Below are 19,778 nucleotides of genomic sequence, written 5' to 3' on the forward strand. Positions count from 1 at the left end.
GGAGTAAGTAACATTGTCCACGAACGTCACAGTAGAGAGAGTGCTGAGAAAATATGAGAACTACAGTTGTTTCCTGTAGATATATCAGGCCTTAGCTAGGGGGTTGAACTCTTCAACCCCTAAAACTTTCAGTTGTTTGTTGGAATGTAGTCCTATGCATGAGCAGTGAAATCTAGGACAAGGGAAGCCCGATCCCCCCCAAAAATGATCTCTGCTCCCACTCTCACTGATCTGGTTACTGGTCTGAGGTATATGTTTGTTTCAATATGGTCTATTTCAATGTGGTTGGTTATTTTGGTAGCACAATTCATAATTTTGTTTTTATAGTACCGATGTTAACTAGTGCACCATACAGTAGCATGTAGTGTTAACTACTGTTTATGCCAACGGTAAGTGTGCCTGCCCTTGGACACATTTCTAACTGCGCTTTTTATACGAACTTTGCTGAATTCAATGGAACTGTTTTTAAAACATATCTCGTAACATATGGGGTTACGAGAAAATTGAACTCGAAGTTGGGATATTTATGGCTCAACTTCAGAGGTCATTTCCTTCGACCTATGAATGGGCAGTATATTTTTCCCCATTGCATTCAGCATCCTAAAGTCAGTATGGAAAGCGCAATTATAAATATATTGAAGTGTGAGCATTTCTGCAATTAGTTTAAAAGTCTCCAAATTTAAAAGCTAATTATTTTTCTTGTGACCCCATGGATAGATATGATTAAATAGTTTCATTGAACTCAGTCTCTTCAAATTTGTATAAAAAATGCAATTAGAAAATTTATCCAAGTGTTCCAGCTTTTTACCAGTAGTATCAGCATCAGTTCACCTTAATAGAATCAAACTATGAAAAATCTCTACATAATTATTTCATACAGAAAACATCAGGTTGACATTTGGGGGATTTCAGCGCCTAGCAGTATGTATTTAAAAATCAAAATCAAATATACATAGCAACTTTAATGTACTTTTTTCTTATTTGCAACAGTGAATTCGTAACTATCACTTTCTTCTCTTTATTCTTCTTGAACTCACATTTTATATTATGGCTTTAGATTGAAGACTATTAAAACCTGTAATTTTCAATCACTATGCTTCCGTTTGTGATAATTTTGTGTCATTGTAAACTTACGTAAAACTGAATAGTCAAGGAATCAACCAACAAAGTTGATATCCCTAATATGCGGTAAACTCATTGCAAGAAGAAGACAGTACAAGGACAGACTGGGTACGATCCACTGTCAGCAAAGTCGGCATACACCACGGAATAATGAAGATCACAGAACCCAGTACAAACTTCTGTAATTATTTCTTGCACAGAAATCTGAGGAAGAACTTTCTCCCAGTGGAAGGCAGTTCTATACCGCAAATATCATACTTTCTTCCGAAACGGACGGAGGGCTGTATCATTAAGCTATCACGAAGTCCTATCTGAAGAAAGTTTGCATGTCAAGATGATAGATATATATTGTTGATCTTCAGTCCATTCACGTTGAGTTGATTTTGAGTTTAACGTCCCTTTCAGCAGCGAAGCTATATGAGACGGGACCTACTGATTAACATTGAATCCGAACCATATAAGCTCCCGCTGGGAATCGAACTAGGGTATCCCACGCCAAAGTCAGCCCATTCAAGGTACTATCTTTGATACAGATATTTTAATATTATTTATATTACAAAATGTTTACGGCATTTTTTATGCGCCACTGTGTATTTTCACAATAATGAAAACTCTTTTGAAGCATTGTCATATGGAGGACTGAAAAACATTCTACAACATGTCAACTTTAATGAAGCGGCATTCATCCGAAAGATTTTCTGGAATGAATGTACAACTAAAGTAAAACGAAATGTGAAGCAGATTATAGCGCAGATGCTTCAGGTAAAGCATTATTAAAGTCCTTATGAAACAGCTTTTACCGTAAAGGTATTCAAGAAAAAGGCACTCATTTTCGACATGTTATCTACAACTTCCGTTTGGAAGTTCTTTACATTATTAATGTAAAGTAGTTCAACAAAAAGAGGGATTTTTTTTATTACGCGAAGAGCGATCAACAAAAGTTGTTTGAACTTTGCAAATAAATTTATCACGTGTCCCCTCTATTAAAAGAACGAAGGAGAAAGGTCCACTTCTTAATTTGTGTGCCAGAACATCAGGGTATCAATTATACTGATCTTGTTTTGCGTGGAGGTTATTTTGCCATGAGAAAGGCCTTATGAACGTCACCATGGAAGACAGTTACAACCATGTGCAAGTTGGATCCACTCTCTGCCAAGTTCTTTTGTTTTTCTTCTTTCTCCAATTCAGCAATCATCTCACCATCACTTACACTTCAGAATCAAATTAAAAGCGAATAGAAGAAAGAAAGAGAGAGACTTACAGCAAGACATAGTAAATAGAGTGGGGATTTTTGGCTAACGCTTACTTATTCCACGTAGTAAGCTGGGAGGCAAAGGGAAGTGAAGAACAGCAGGAGAGAGAGAGAGAGAGAGAGAGAGAGAGAGAGAGAGAGAGAGAGAAGTAGTTACCATAATAAGATTCCAAGAACATCAATTGAAATCAAAACGTTAATTCGTTGGGATGGTGTCAGTTTACTGAAATTTCACCATAATGAAATTACATTACAGATGGAACACGAAGTGATGCAAATTGTCAAGGCTTGACAATTGAAAGTATCTGTGAGAGTTAATTTTACAAGAACCCTAAATACGTGGGTTTTGGTAAGGATACTGCCAACACATCATTCCATTATTCACATCTTTGTGTTATTATAAACAAAATGAACGCACCATATCTTCGTATGTACAGGGCCGTATTACGAACATTGTTTTGTACTGTCTTCGCAGCGACTTCACCTGCGTCCTTTATACTGAACTCATGGATTGAATACTACTGTTTTCGCATATCCTAAGACAGAAAGACAACATATACCAAATTATGCCTACTTTCATTTATCGTCAGTAATTAGGTAGTGCTCAGAAATGTTTCCTGAATGGGACACGCACGCATTGACACTGTTCAAACAAGCAATAGGTGTTTGGAAATTTAAAATTTATTAAGGTTTATATGAAGTATGACCGTGTAACATGGATTCCTGTCACCACGACATGGCGCGTCACCCGGTTGCGGATCGAGGAAAAAGCCTCTAGATATAGAGGTTTGCTGCGAATATACTGAATAAGCAATCGTGGATAGACAAGAAGCGGTCCTCCAGCATGAGGGTTAGGGTAAGGCTACCAACCTTACCCTGTAAAAAAGGACACTTTTTCAGAAACATTCACAGAAACCTCGGGCAAGGACTAATGACTTGGCACGACCTCAGCGAAAGAAAATGGACATGAGATTTGGGACAAGGAATATTAGAAGTCTTTATAGGGCAGGCGTGTTAAAATCCGTAACGAGTGAGTTAAAGAAATACAGGATGGACCTAGTAGGAGTTCAGCAACATTGGTGAGAAGGAAATGGAACTGTGAATGCCGGAAATTTTACGTTCTTTTACGGGGAAGGAAATAAAAATCACCAGTTAGGAACAGGGTTTTTCGTTCATAAACGTATATTACCAGCAATTAAACGGGTTGAATTTGTTACTGACAGACATTTTTAAAATTACTCTTAAGGGTCGGAGGTATGATGTTTTAAATGTACATGCCCAACAGAAGATAAGGATGACGATATAAAAGAAAGGTTTTGCGAAAAAGTGGAACGGATATTTGACCATCTCCCGCGATATCATATGAAATTTCTATTAGGGGATTTCAATGCGAAGGAGGACAAGAGTATATTTTCAAACCGATTATAGGGAACGAAAGTCTGCATAAGGAAAGTAATGACAACGGTGTTCGACTCGAACTTCTCAACATCCAGAAACCTTATCGTGAAGAGTACAAAATTCTCACATCGCGACGTTCATAAATACACCTGGACCTTACCAGACGGAATAAAAACAATCAAATTGATCACGTTCTAATAGATAGAAGACAATCTGGCATAATTGACATACGGTCGTTTAGAGGGGCTAATTGTGACACTGATCACTATCTGGTAGCAGCGATAATAAGAGAGATTATCGCTGAATAAAGGAAATATTCAATGTCTGGAAACAGGGAGATTTAATTTAAAGAAATTAGAAGAGACCCAAGTAAGAAAGTAATACCAAATTGAAGTTTCGAATAGATTCTCTGTTTTAGAAGATTCGGAGTACAATAGTGTTGAGGATACTTGGAATGCAATTAGAGATAGAATTAAAATTTCAGCAAAAGAAAAATTGGGACACGCGGAAATACGTAGGAACAAACCATGGTTCGACCAGGAATGCATTAAACTAGCAGAGAAGAGGAAACAGGGAAAATTACGTTGGATAAAAAATCCGAATGAAATAACTGCACAAAATTTCGTAAACATTAGACGGGAATCTTCCAAAACTTTTAGAACAAAGAGACGCATTGAAGATAGTAGTAAATGCATTTGGGACATTCATAAGGGGATCAACGAATTTAGAACGGTTATCAACCTCGTGTTTATATTAAAGAAACTGACGTAATATTATCACTGATACAGATAGCATCTTAAATAGATGGAAAGATTTCTTTGACGATTTGCTTAACACGTAGCCAAAAACTAATGTGCATGGAGAAAGGGACACACCGCAGAACCGTATATTCCACAACCCAAGCGAATATAAGTAGAAACCACTATAAAGAAACTCAAGTCTCTGGGTGTAGACGAAATTCCGGCTGAGTTAATTTTAGCTGGAGGCGAAAAATTGTGGAACAAGATACACAAACTCATTCTTCCCATCTAGAACAAGGAAGAATTGCCACAAGAGTGGAAGGAATCAGTCACTGTTCCAATTCACAAGAAAGGCGACAAAACTGATTGCAATAATTATCGAGGCATTTCTCTTCTGTCAATGTCCTATAAAACCCTCTCAAACATTCTATTAGCAAGATTGACCTCATGCACAGATGAATCATTGCAGATTATCAGTGTGGATTAAGAAGAAATCGATCAACTATCGACTATATATTTATCATTCGCTAAATACCAATACCCCGGTACATCAAATATTTATTGATTTTAGAAACGCTTACGACTCGGTTAGGAGAGAAACATTGTACAACGTTCTTACAGAATTTGGAATACCGAAAACGCTAGTTAGATTAAATAAGGTACGCTATGTGATCAAAAGTATCCGGACACCTAGATGAAAATGACTTACAAGTTCGTGGCGCCCTCCATCGGTACTGCTGGAATTCAATATGGTGCTGGTCATTCCTTAGCCTTGACGACAGCTTCCACTCTTGCAGGCATACTTTCAATCAGGTGCTGGAAGGTTTCTTGGGGAATGGCAGCCCATTCTTCACGGAGCTGAACTGAGGAGGGGTATCGATGTAGGTCGGTGAGGCCTGGCATGAAGTCGGCGTTCCAAAACTTTCCAAAGGTGTTCTATAGGATTCAAGTCAGGACTCCGTGCAGGCCAGTCCATTACAAGGACGTTATGGTCGTGTAACCACTCCGCCACACGCCGTGCAGTATAAACAGGTGCTCAATCGTGTTGAAAGATGCAATCACCATCTCTTGAATTGCTCTTCAACAGTGGGAAGCAAAAAGGTGCTTAAAACATCAATGTAGGCCTGCGCTGTGAGAGTGCCACGCAAAACAACAAGGGGTGCAAACTCCCTCCATGAAAAACAGGACCACACCAAAACACGACCACCTCCGAATTTTACTGTTGGCACTACACACGCTGACAGATGACGTTCACCGGGCATTCGCCATACCCATACCCTGCCACCGGATCACCTCTTTGTGTACCATGATTCGTCACTCCACATAACGTTTTTTCACTGTTCAATCGTCCAATGTTTACGCTCCTTACACCAAGCGAGGCGTCGTTTGGCATTTACCTGCGTGATGTTGTAACGGTGTTCGAGTCCTAGTTCGGGGGGCGGAATTCGTAAGGCTGGAGGAATCAAATTTATGACAAGATAAGTTTGATTTCCAGTCTTGGTTTTGAAATTATTTGAATAACTACATTAAAATTGTGTTCGGGTTCGCCAAATACTATTTATGAATATGCAAATTGTTTTTGCATATTTACTCGCCGCCCTGGCAAGTTATAACATGCCTAATAAGCAGTTAGTTGAATTTACATGCGTTGATTCATGAAAGACTGAGTTACACTGCACGAGGCTTGAACCTCGTATCTGTAAGCCTAGTAAGCATCTATTGATCCCAAATATATAAGAACACATGGAAATAATAATTATAGTATAGATATTTATAATCCTATTTTCCCCATACGGTACTCCAGAGTGCCAGGAAAATAGGTGCGTAGTTGATTAGAACATATTCCAAAAGATAGTCACTTGCTGCACAGCTGAAATAAAATTACTATTTAGATTTAATGGGAAATAACTGTACTGGCCGTCACTTCGATAGGTAAATAAAATTGTTGCATAAATTAATTTAGTTAACAGACTAAAAGAATTTATGTAAATGTAGAACGGAAAATTTACTATAAATACTATTAATAGTATCTATGAGGATCAGTTCAGTCAGGTTACCAATTATCACGAAACAATATTATAAGATAGTTCTCTAATTGGCCTAGCACAGGTTGGGAAATCTGAATTGTTTTTGTAATGACAATTTAACAAAATTTAAGTAACAGTAATAAATTTTTAATTATCCAAACTTGCAATAGAATTTAAATTGAACAACAACAACAAAAAAGGAATTAAGTTGAAATGAATTGTGAGACAAATGTCACTAAAATTAAAAATGAAAATATGAAAGACGCTGAATGGTGAATCTGAAAGATTCTTATTTTTTAATGATGTTTAAAAATAAATCTTAGGCAATACTTTCAAATAACAAAGATTTAAATTTAGTGAGAAGTTAATCTTTTTTTTGTAATTGCTTATTATATAAATTACAAACAAGATTTTCTATTTTCCATTTTTTAAAGATGAATATTCCAGATATTCAAAAAAAAAAATGACTTGGTATCATTGTTTCACCTTTCTGATTTAACCCTTTGTGTGTAATTTATTGAGTCCAGAAGACAATATTTTATTCATCAACCACAGAAGGAGAAAGTAGAAAAAACTACGCTTGAGAAATAGATAATTGGGGAAGGTGGGAAAATTAGGTGATTTTGAATGCTAGCAAGACATGACTATTATTTAGAGTAATTAAAGATGAAAATATAGTGAAAGTTTTGATTTGAGCAGTGCACTAATTTGACTGTCTACTTTAAACTGAAAATTCTCAACACATGTGAATAGATCTAAGATAATAATAATAATAATAATAATAATAATAATAATAATAATAATAATAAATATCTTATAATATAAAAACAAACAATCATATATACTTGGACACATATACTAGAACACACACATATAGATATCAAAGTTTATACTTAACTTGGCCAATATTTCTTTCTAAACGTCGGTACCTTATATTTGTTTATTTTATTTTGCGCAATATTTTACTTCATAATTACGAAGATCTGTCTGTGCGGCGTTTGCACAGACAGATGTCTTTTTTTCTTTAGTTGCTTATTTAAGAGTTAATTTTGTCCTAATGATACTTTTCTCTATTTGCATGCTTAGGGCAAGAATTATACTCTATGTCTTTCAATTATGTCAATACAAATAAAAATACCTATATCCAGCAAACATATTACACTAGTCTTGTAACTTAAAATTACGAGCTTTCTGGGTATGTACTTGGTAAATGAGAAAAAAAATCTTTTGTTAGAAAAAAAAAACAAACAAAAACGTAAAGATCATTCACCCAGTTAATACCTGAATAATAATGATTTTCTGACACATTAATCTTGTCGTGCAATAAACTAACTTTTTTTTATAATGTTACAAAATTTTCTACATATTATATCTTTGAATGAGCAAACAGCACTAACATCTACAATATAAGGAGATAATTCTCGGAATCTAACACTAAATAGCTTTGTGAATAGTAAATGGCTAAAATGACAAAGTTAATCTCAAATTTTGAAGTATCGTTTTCATTTCTAGTGTGTTTTTCTAATAATAATAATAATAATAATGAAAGATAACTGTTCAGTCCGTCAAGGCCGGATTACTACGATTCAATTCTCGTCTCGATATATTGATGAATTTGGCCAAGATAAGAGGATGCGATTGCCCACAGTAATATGGCAACAAGTTCCAAATTGAAAATTTAATATAAAGGTTTTGTTCTACCTTCCAGTAGATTCCCATGTTGAAGCTTAGTTCTCGATAGTATTTGCCACTTTTATTCACCACTGGTCGACCACTTGCAACACTCAAGTTCCTGTGTTCATGTGACTGCAGCATCCCGTTCGACTCCCGAGATGTGTATGGTCACCCGCCGCTCTCTCTCTCTCTCTCTCTCTCTCTCTCTCTCCTCCTTAGGCCTTTGGCTCTCTCTGGATGTTTAGGACGTCATCATCGGACTGTAGCATCAAAATTCCTCCTCATATCTAGGCGTCTCAGCGTCTCTTCATAGGTTGTCCCGGTCAAAGTGATTGAAGAAGTCCAATATTGGTGAATCCAACTTATAAACTGATTAACAAATGATGTATCTGTACATATGTTGGTCACAATTATCAGAATTGGTCATAGTCACAAATCAAACTTTCGTTGCACTCTGTTATATATCGATATACATGCAAAATAGCGTATGGTTGGGAGAACGCTCGGAATTTGATTAAACTTTATCAGTGTTTTTATGAGTGATCTCATTGCGGCACTGTTAGGTGTTTAGCACTTCATTGTCTATGGTTGTTCAACACGATAAAAATAATGAATATATATATATATATATGTGTGTGTGTGTGTGTGTGTGTGTTGTGTATGTATGTATGTATGAGTTCTGTAGTACGTGTTCTCAGTGTCACTTCCCAAACTTAACTGCCCCTTTGTTCTCCCAATGCCAGTTTTAAAATTTTAAAATTTGCCAAAACAGGTTGCTGTTTGTGCGTTGTCTTTTCTTTCTTCCTAAAATAATAAAATGTGCTAATAGACTTCTAGCTTGCAATATCGTGCCGGTATGTTTCCTTCGATTTTATCATGTGCTTGCGAATATACCTCTTTTCTATGAGAGCTACTGTGTAGATTCTCTTTCTAGACAAACTGTCTAGCTTTACAATAGAACGTGAGTGTGTCCACGGGCTGTGGGTGGTCGTGGTGAATAAAGACTTCCGTTACTCAGGTGTCTCATTTACCGGTGAAAGGCTGGATACCGTTGGAAAGCGAACAAAAACTACATGTTTTGAAGAAAATCAGAAATACAGATTTTTCATTTAAAAAAAAGAATATACTAATAAATGATTTACTAATTAATTGGGTCGTAATAGCAACTGTCACAATGTGTGGCTTATAAGCATCTGCTCGACCATTAAATCCAAGTTTTCTCACCTCACGCCTAACTGTCATAGTACTTGGAGTGGATCCTGATGCAGTTTTAAATTCTTGTGTGATGGTCTGGATAGATATCTGCCTATTACACTTCTGTCAGTCAACAGACGACGTCGGCCTGTACTGTTTTGTGCTGTACATGTCCCTTCACGTTTCCACTTCACTATCACATCAGACACAGTGGACCTAGGGATGTTTGGGTTTCATTTGTGTCAGAAGTCTGTACGCGAGATTTTCACACTCCTAATCACCTGACAACGTTCAAAGTCTGAGTTCCGCGGAGCGCCCCATTCTGCTTTCTCACGATGTGTAATGACTACTGAGGTCGATGTAGTGAGTACTTGGCAGTAGGTGGCAGCACAATGCACCAAATATGAAAAACGTATGTTTTGGGGGGTGTCCGGATACTTTTGATCATATCGTGTTCATCTTTAAATGAATCCCAAAGTAAAGTACGGGCAGGAAAATTTTGTCCACGAGCTTTCATGTCGAGAATGGCCTGAAACAAGGAGATGCATTGTCGCCATTATTATTCAACTTTGTCCTGGAATATGCTATAAAGAAAATCAATGATAGCAACCAGGGCCTAGAGTTGAACGGTGTTCACCAGGTTATGGCGTATGCTGATGATGTAAATTTAATAGAAGATGATAGAATGATAGAAAGAAATGCAGATGTCTTATTAAACGCTTGCTGGGACATGGGTTTAGAAGTAAATTCAGAAAAAGAACTAAATACATAAAAACTGCATCGGGATCGTAATACAGAAAACTATGGATGCGTTAAAATATTAAATAATACTTTTGATAAAGTGGATATTTTCGAATATCTAGGATCAAAATCATCTAGGACTAAAGTCATATTTACGAAGAAATTAAAGTCTACTAGAAGCAGGGAATTCGTGTTATTACTAAAGTTCAAAATCTCTTGTCGCGAATTCTATCGAGGAATTTGAAGCTCAAAATATATAAAACGATAATCATGGCGTTATTCTGTATGGTTGCGAAACATGGTCGCTTACTCTGATGGAAGAACATGGACGAAGTATTTGAGAACAAGATACTGAGATGAATATTTGGACGCAAGAGGAATGGGAATGGAGAATGGTGGTAACTTCATAACAAGGATCTACATAACTTATACGGCTTACCCAACATTATTAGGGTCATCAAATCTACGAGGATAGCTCATGTAGCTAGGATGGAAAAAAGTAGAAAGGCTTTCGAAGTCTTGACTGGAAGACCAATCGGAAGATGATCATTAGGAAGACGCAGAGGCAGATGGTAGGACAATATTAAGATGGATCTCGCAGAAATAGGAATACAAAGTAGAAACTGGATCCAGTTGGCGAAGGATAGAAGTCAGAGGAGAGCTTGTGTGAACGCAACATTGAACTTCCGGGTTCCAGAGGCCATAGAGTGAATGAGTGAGTGAGTTAGTTGGTTAGTTATATGAATTATGATTTTCGGTGATCGAAAATCAGAGTAGAGTAACTGGAAAGAGTGTTCGATAACATTGCTGGTAATGATATTTAGTTCTAATGTGAGGTAAGAATAAATGATGTTAGAGAATGATAGTTATTTAATATATTCCAGACGTTAGTCGTAACTAATGTTGTATATTCCTATCTATAGTTTCATATTTATGTTAGAAATAGTAGCTATATGTTACAGTTTTGCGAACAATGATTAATTCTTGGCTCTTACTGTATCGACACGACAGAAGTTTTTAAGAAGTTAAATGAGACTCTTATTATCCTGTTTTTGTATATAAGTAGTGTTTCAAATTGTCAATGCGTTCGGAGCAGCTCCTAAAAATTTGCAATATTTCATGGAATACCTACTAACCACAATGGGGAGATCCTTGCTTCACTGGCATACGATGCTCGTCAAGTTACCACGGATAATATCTTGTGCCTCTTCACCTTCGTTCTTCCTACAAACTTACTCTAGTACTAATAAATTTCCCCCCAAAATTCCTTTATTGATGTCTAGCAAATCTTGATTATAAAAAAAGAAAAACTGCAGTTACTTTCCATAAGGTTTGTTAAGTCTCGACTAAAATTTGGCTGCCAATAACTCGGGGACCAAAGATATACACTAATAGGTTTAGTGTGTAAATATGAAATCGGAATTTGTTCATAGACAGTGTTAGCTGTCCCTGTGGTGACCATAAAACTGCGTCCTTGGCTATAGTTGCTTGTTTTAATTGCTGATATCGATTTGCAACTCTCAATCAGACAAGTTTCATGTCGTAGTGTAGTGTTTAATAGCGTTGAACATGGGGCAATTTGTACCTAGAAACTACGATTTGCAGACAGCATTGATTTTTTTGTTACCATTTGAAAAAAACTGCTGCAGATCACGTCGCGTGCTTGTCGAAGATTATGGTGAACATGCTCTTGGTTAGTCATAGTGCTATGAGTGGTTTTAAAAAATTAGAAGTGGTGATTTTGACGTGAGAAACGAAGAACGTGCAAGACCACCGACAAAGTTTGGAGACAGCGAACTGCAAGTTTTGTTGGATGAGGATGACTCTCAAACGCAATAACTCGTCGCAGATCAATTAAATGTGACAAGATGAAGTTTCCATATGTTTAAAAGCCATGGGTAAGATTCAGAATGTGGGAAAATGTATTCTACATGCATTAACTGTACGACAGCAGGAAAACCTAAAACCACTTGTGTAATTCTGCTCGCCAGGTAGAAAAGGAAATTTTATCCATCGAATTGTGACTGGTGAAGAAAAGTGGATCTATTTCGGGAATCCTAAGTGTAGAAGATCATGGGTAACTTCAGGAGAAACTGCGACATCGACTGCAAGAGCAAATCCCTATGGACGGAAGACAATGCTTTGAGTTTGGTGGGATCAGAAAGGAGTGAGTTACTATGAACTGCTGAAACCTGGCGAAAATAATACTCAACATTACCGACAACAAATGATTGATTTGCATCAAACTTTACGTGAAAAACGACTAGAGTATGACCAAAGACAAGAGATTGTGTTTCACGATAATGCACCCTCACACACACACAGCAAAACCAGTCAAGGAAACTATGCAACGTTTGGTTGGGAATCCTCCTGCATGTGGCTTACTCACCAGGCTTGGTGCCTTCCGATTTTCACTTATTTGCATCCACGGGATACGCACTTTCTGACTAGTGCTTCACATCTTACGGAAATGTACAAAAATGGCTTCATAACTGGTTGCAAAATAAGAGGAACAGTTTTTTTTTTTTGATCTGGCATCCACAAATTGCTGAAACAGTGGCAGAAATGTATCGCTAGCGATGGCCAATACTTCGTGTGTCTTTTCTATACATAAATTCTGGTTTCATATTTACGCACTTGTATACATCGTGGTGAGCAGGTCTTTGCTTCTTGAGTTACTGATCATTGAACTCCAAGAAATCCTGATCTTAGCTTTAATGGCAAAAAGTTCGAGAACCAAAGGCCTGCACACCACTATTTCATGTGCATGCTAAGCACATAAAAGGATCATTATGCCAATTTTAGTCGAGATCGGACAAGTTTCAGCAATTGCGTTTCAGTGAATTTTTTTGATTTCAGTGAGCTCAAATCCGACTTTGATTACCAGTAACTCGGGAACAAAAGATCTGTACACTAGGAGAAATTTAAAGAAGCATGTTTAAATACATCTACTGAGAAACAGTAATTGCTAGTGCACACACTGCATTTCAGTACTCATCTTCTGTTCTGGTGTTCTCTAAAGAAGCAATTTGAAAATATACATACCAAACGGTACAGAGAACTACAAGCAAGCATAGACAGATAGGTCAGCATGACGAACAGGATCAGTGAACTAGAAAATATTTTCATCGTTAAATTAGCAGATTATAACCGGTATCGTAATTTATAGTTCAACATTTATTTTTAAAGTATATTGAAATACTGCTTTAATAAAGTTAAGAGCATCTGAAAACCGAGAAAGTATAAAACGGAGAATATACTTCGTCATCATGTCAAGTCAGTAATCTTTCGATCAGTTTGTCGAAGCTTTTCACCCTTCCCTATCATGGGTCTTAGGGGCGAGTCCTAGGCAACGATCTTTGGTCTGTAGAGTGGTCCTCACAATGAGAATCCAAGCAACAGGAAAGATGTAGGTGTGCCTGTGATAGCATTGGGCAACGGTGAAAACTAATGGAGTAATCAGAAAGACAGGTGATTTCTTAACCGGTGATAAGCAACGGGAAACCATCTCCGTACTTTTCCCAACAACAAGCAGCATGTGAATGGTTATTTTAAAGACTGAATTATCCCAAATGGGTATATCATCAAACTGATAATCCCCTCGTGCAAAAGCAGTCAGTTCCACAGATTTTGGCAGCAGTAAGTAGTTGTTTTATTTTTAGGAATTAACGGAATTGCTGTAGTGTTAAACTCACGAAACCGTGTATTAGAAATTATTCCAAAGAACATGCGAATATTTTACATGACATCACATTGAAAAATTTATATTTTCCTTTGCATTACCATTAGCGAAACAATTTAATCTATTAAGGCGTAGATCTCAATTTTTAGACTTCCAAACAATGTATATATATTTTAAGTATCGGAAGTCTTATAAGAAACCTATGTTCGTCCGTAAGTCTGTCGACATGTATAACAGCAAAAGTAATTAAGGGATATCGAGAAAATGCATTTTGAAATAAATTAAGATCCCAACAATAGCTACGTCACATCTGTTTATCCTCTATTTAAACCGGACGTGGTAGAAATCAACTGTTTTTGGTTTTAACTGATCACAAAAAGAACAAACGTAATAGATCTCGACAAGCAGTATTACAATGAAGGAAATATACTATTTCTACCGTACTAGTCTAAGACCAAATTGGTACAATTACTACTTCAGGTCTGAATATTGATCTTTATTCAGCAAAAACATTCAGAGACAGCGACATGGGGTTTTTTGAAGTCTATTCTGTGTCTCAAGAAAATATACCACATCTACCCTAACATTCTACTAAAATTAGAAGTGGTAGAAATTTACAACTTGTGGTTTCAATATTGATCTCAATAGAGAAAGAAAGATAAGAGATATCGAAAAGAATTATCACAAGGAATATCGAGAATAAGGGAATCCTCAATTCAGCGTCACAAATATATGTTTAGCTTCTCTGAACCTTCTGTTCAAATCGGAAGTGATAGAAGTTAATCACTTCCAGTATCAACATCGATCGTCATTGAACAAATACGTTGATATATTGCATCAAGTTTAATCTAAAACTGTTAAGTGGTAGAACTTAATCGTACTTCTTGCTTCAACGTTTACCGACATAGAACAAAAACTATAATTAATAGTGACAAACATTTTGTTTTTAATAGATTCAGCGTATATCATCTCCACTCGTAATGCTCTACTAAAATGAAAATGAAGCGGTTGAAATTTTCTAGTACTTCAGGTTTAAATATTGATGTTCATAGAGCAAAATTGGAAAGAACATAGCGAGAAGCGATATTTTGGAATCTACTTTGCGTCCCAAGAATAGGTTCTAACTCCTCCGCTAATCCTCTATTCAAACAGGAATTAGCAGAAATCAATTGCTTCTGGTTACAACTATCACCCCATAGAACAAAACGGAAATAAATAGCGACATTTTTTTAAAAGGAGGAATTGATTCAGTATCAGATACAAGTTATCACTCGTATCTATCTACCGCCCGTACATTTTAAAACCGAAAGTTTTAGACGTTTGCTATTGCCTCTCTGGTTTCAATATTAATTTCCATAGAGGGAACAGGGCAATAGGAGTAATCAGTATCCAAAGTTTTAACTTTTAATATGGGTTCAGTATCTAAAGAATAGATTTAAATTAAGCTCTATTCATCTACTGAAATATGAACTGGTAAGAAATGGTATAATTTTCAGTTTCAATATTGATTCCTATTTGTAAAGACGACAAGGAGGTGTTTTTGATATGGATTCAACGTCTGATGAAAGATTTTATCTTTCACGTTGTTATCGGAAGTGGTTTGACAGCTGAATATATCATCTTTAAGTGCAAATTAAATTTGTAACTGCCACTTACATTATAAATCAAATCACTTTCTTAAAAGTTTATTTTTTTTCTGTTTTTGTATTATTTTTTTTTTTATTTTTAAAAAGAATTTTTAGGTACTTCTCACATTTATTTCATTCAGTGACAAACCTTCTGAATAAAATGAGTAAGCAAGCGAAACAGAAAGATCACAATGGGGGACATCATTTTAGTGAGGCCTAGGTAGGGTATAGATGAAAGAATTTTGGGATCCCCTGATCTAAGTCAAGAACGCTTGATGGCCTGGAAGTGAAGTTGCATAACCTTCAGGGATATGAAAATTAAAGCAAGACATACATACACATACATACATACATACATACACACACACACACACACACACACACACACACTTTCTTTAGGTCATTTGGTTCACGATATAATTGCACTTGCGAAACGGAAAGCAAGTAATACACAGGAAAACATTTAATGATGTTACAGCAGAAACAGTCTAGTTAAGTGTTGTAAACTGAACAAAATCATGACGACCATATGAAATTACTTTGTTTACGACATTATCTGTGAAAATAACTTATTTAGTTATTTCATTGTGAGATAGCTAGCTCATAATGAGCATGAAAGCAGTTATTTAGGCTAATATTTTCTTTAAAATTACACTCCTCATATATGTATCTAGTTCGCGTATTATATACTAGTTTTCTCGTTTTAACAAGGAGGTATTAAATAGTGGCCATTTCTTTTCTATATAATACAAACACGCATTTTTTTTTTATAAGCTTAATGTTCCTGTTTTAAACAAAAAACAAAAAGTCATTTCAAAGAGAAACGTTTGCCATAATAATTGTTTCAACAATATTTTACTCTCGTATTACGTATTAGTAGGAATAACATTTGAGTATCATCACGTTAGCGAAGACAGAACTCGCCAGACGGTCATAAGATGAGATGAGCCAGAACGCAACTGTGGATATATCACAATGAATATTTAGACTTCTACTGCAATGAAATATCAAATGTTGGCACAATACTAAGTCACTGTTTAATTTGGCCGTAAGTACCAACGTTGTGTTTTGAACATTACTTAGGGCAGCGTTTCCCGACCTTTTTCAACTTGCGGCACACTACGGGTGTAACTTGAATTCTCGCGGCACACTCATAGATATTATTATTTGCAAATATAAAATACCATGGTATTTTTTTTGTGATTACTGATCTCCTTCTCAGAAAGATGAAAGCTCGATCAATGGTTTTCCCCTATGCAAATTCATTATGTTTATTTTTTATTCTAATTTTAAAATAGAAAACAATTGCAAAGAAATATAAGACTCAGATTTTTAAAAATGCGCTTTCTTTTTTGAAAGCTGTATTCAACCTTTCACTAAGAACGAAGATCACTAAATAACGAACGAACAAACAAATGTCTTTTACTTTTAACTTTGCTGTTTTAACCAAAACCGGTGCATATTATTGCAATCACACAGCTTGCGATGCGTCGAAGTGAAAACACAGCTGTTGAACAAAGTGTTGTTCTGTCATTCACGTGCGAATGAGTGTTCTACAAACGTTCACTTGACGCGTACCGTACAAGTGCTTCCATTTGTCGGTGTCTATGACTCTCAATTGAAGCGTAACATAGCAGCTAACCGTGGAAATGTGTACGAGCCGAAATACTCTCTACTACACAGTAATAGATGTAGAATAATATATTAAAGTAATTTTTCCATGGTAGAAATTCATAGTAATGTGAAATACAAAAATATACATTTTTTCCTATGTCTTGCATTTTGTTTGCTATAGAATTAATAATTTTGTTTCGATTTCCTCCGGTTGGGAAACGCTGACTTACGGACTTATTTTCTCCAATAGGTGACAAGGAAAGACAAGCACGTTTCTATTCTCTTCACGCTATATTTAGGGACTAAAATCCTATTGTTCTAGTATACTTTCACTGACCTATCAGATGCATTCAATGAAAAATAACTGCAAAAAAGCAAAATCCTTAAGTGGCTGGAGGTAGCCTACATGTAACTGGATGTGCGAAGAACTAACAATTGATTGTACGAACTACATATGAATTTAAGTACACCAAGAACAATTGTAGATAATTTACCATACAGCGTGTCCATAAAAATACTATCACACTTTAAAGTGGGTATTACGACGCTTTGGATTATCTTATTTAAATGAAATTGGTCATATTTGAAAGAAAAAAAAACTCAAATATTTTCTACTATACCTCACACATTGAATGTGGGCCCCACGAGTGGCGATGCAGACATCAAGACTATATTCCCATTCACACCATACACGCTCTAACACATCTGAAGAAATGGACTGGATGGCACCACTGATACGAGCTTTCATTTCTTGCAGGTTTTGAGGCAATGGGGGTACATAGACACAATCCTCTACGTAACCCCATAAAAGTAAGACACAGAGCGTCAAGTCAGGCGACCTTGGCGGACGCTTGTAGAAGACATTATCATCATTTCAGATAATTAAAACAACTAAGAACAAGACAAAACAAAACCAGTTGAGAATATCTGAGCATTGACAGAATTAATTTCTTCGAAATTTATATCAAATTTTATACTAAAGAACCAAGCACAATCCTGACGGAAATTGGATATCGGTGGAATTGCTTAAAACCGTGACATGTTGTACATATTATGATCCTGAGGAAAGGTCTTAATGAGCACAATTACCAATCACTGACTGTTTGGCCAGTACGAAGCCACTGTTTTGAAAACGGCCGAAGATAATGATACTCTGGGATTTTAGTGAAATTGCAAGAAACCGTGAAAAGGTTTAGATCTTTTTTCCATCCTTAGAACAAGTCACGAATGAGCGCAAAACATCCATCAGTGGCTGTTTGGTGAAACAAGTACACAGTATGTGTATATTTCACTAGCAAAGGATTTTATTCACTGAAAGTAAGTATGATGATTACACCGACGTTTCGTTGGTATTTCTAGACTGCTTTGGGGCTGTGATGGAGGCACGTGTCAAGTCAAGGGTGCAACAATCCTAGGCGAATACTGATCCGAATACCGAGACATGGACATTAATGACTAGACCTGTCTTTCAAGTACTATAGGGCATTCGTCTCTGGAAAACGTCAGAGTTTCCTGCAGGGATTGAACCTACCTGTCATCAGAGTACCAACTTAGTATCACTGCACACCAGATAGTAGAGAGCCGCGGCAGCTATGATATTAACAACAATTGACATTTACATTTTCTTGCACAGATTTGCAACTTTCACCTAAACCCGTCACTAAGAGAGATGATGTATCAAAGTGATTACACAATCTGAAAAAGGAATGGGAGAGTAGCGGCCAACACCATTAAAGCATAGGTGGTATCCCGATATTCACCTTGTGGGACAAAGGAAAACCCTGGAAAACGCCAGCCAGCATCGCCGGGCCAATCCAAACCTCTGGAATGCGAACAAATGCTCTACCAACTAACTTAGCCACAACTTATATTTCTCTCATTATCACATCTACAACATATCACACTTTCAGTTTCACTGAAATCCAGAATCGTTATCTTTATCTGTTTTCAAAAAAAGTGGCCCTGTAGAGGCTAAACGGTTACTGGTTCGTGGCTTTGTCCATTGAGACTTTTTCTCAGGATCACAAGATCTAAAACATATTACGGTTTCAGTCTTTTTCACCAATTTCAGAATATCATTATCTTCGGTTGTTTTGAAGAAAGTGGCCTTGTAGTGGCCAAACGGTTGTTACGTGCTCTCAGATACAACTGTGCGAAAACTATATATACTGGTGGTTTAAAAAATAGACTGAATTGTCGGTAAGATTATATTTGGTATAGAATATAGTTAGTAATTCTATAGCTTGTATACTTCTGTTCACAAAAACCTGAACTGCCTTACAGAGATTAAAAAAACAAAAAACAAAAACAAAAACAAAAAAACAAACTATGGTACGAATTCCTTTAGATATAGACTAATTTCCCTGCATTATTGTTACTTACCTTTGTACGATTTGCATTTTTATTAAACAAAGGAAATGATGCGATAGTATGCACGACCTCCGGCTTCACGGAATGTAAATATGTCCAGGATAAGCCAAAAGAATGTTTGTGTTCTTATGTTAGTAGGGGGTAAGTTCACTACAGGAGACAGTGGTATATAGATTGACTACATGATCTTCTGTCACCAGAGTAAACAGCCAACACGGAATACAGAAACTGAATTGTTTGCATTACAATTTCCGTTATGACTTCTTACGGGAGAATCTGAAGGCGAGCATTTTAGCAGCGGAAACGAGCAGTGTTACCATGGGCAGCCTACTTTCT

Source organism: Thermobia domestica, chromosome 1 (assembly GCF_964235325.1).
Source record: "Thermobia domestica chromosome 1, izTheDome1.hap1.1, whole genome shotgun sequence".
NCBI lineage: Eukaryota > Metazoa > Arthropoda > Insecta > Zygentoma > Lepismatidae > Thermobia > Thermobia domestica.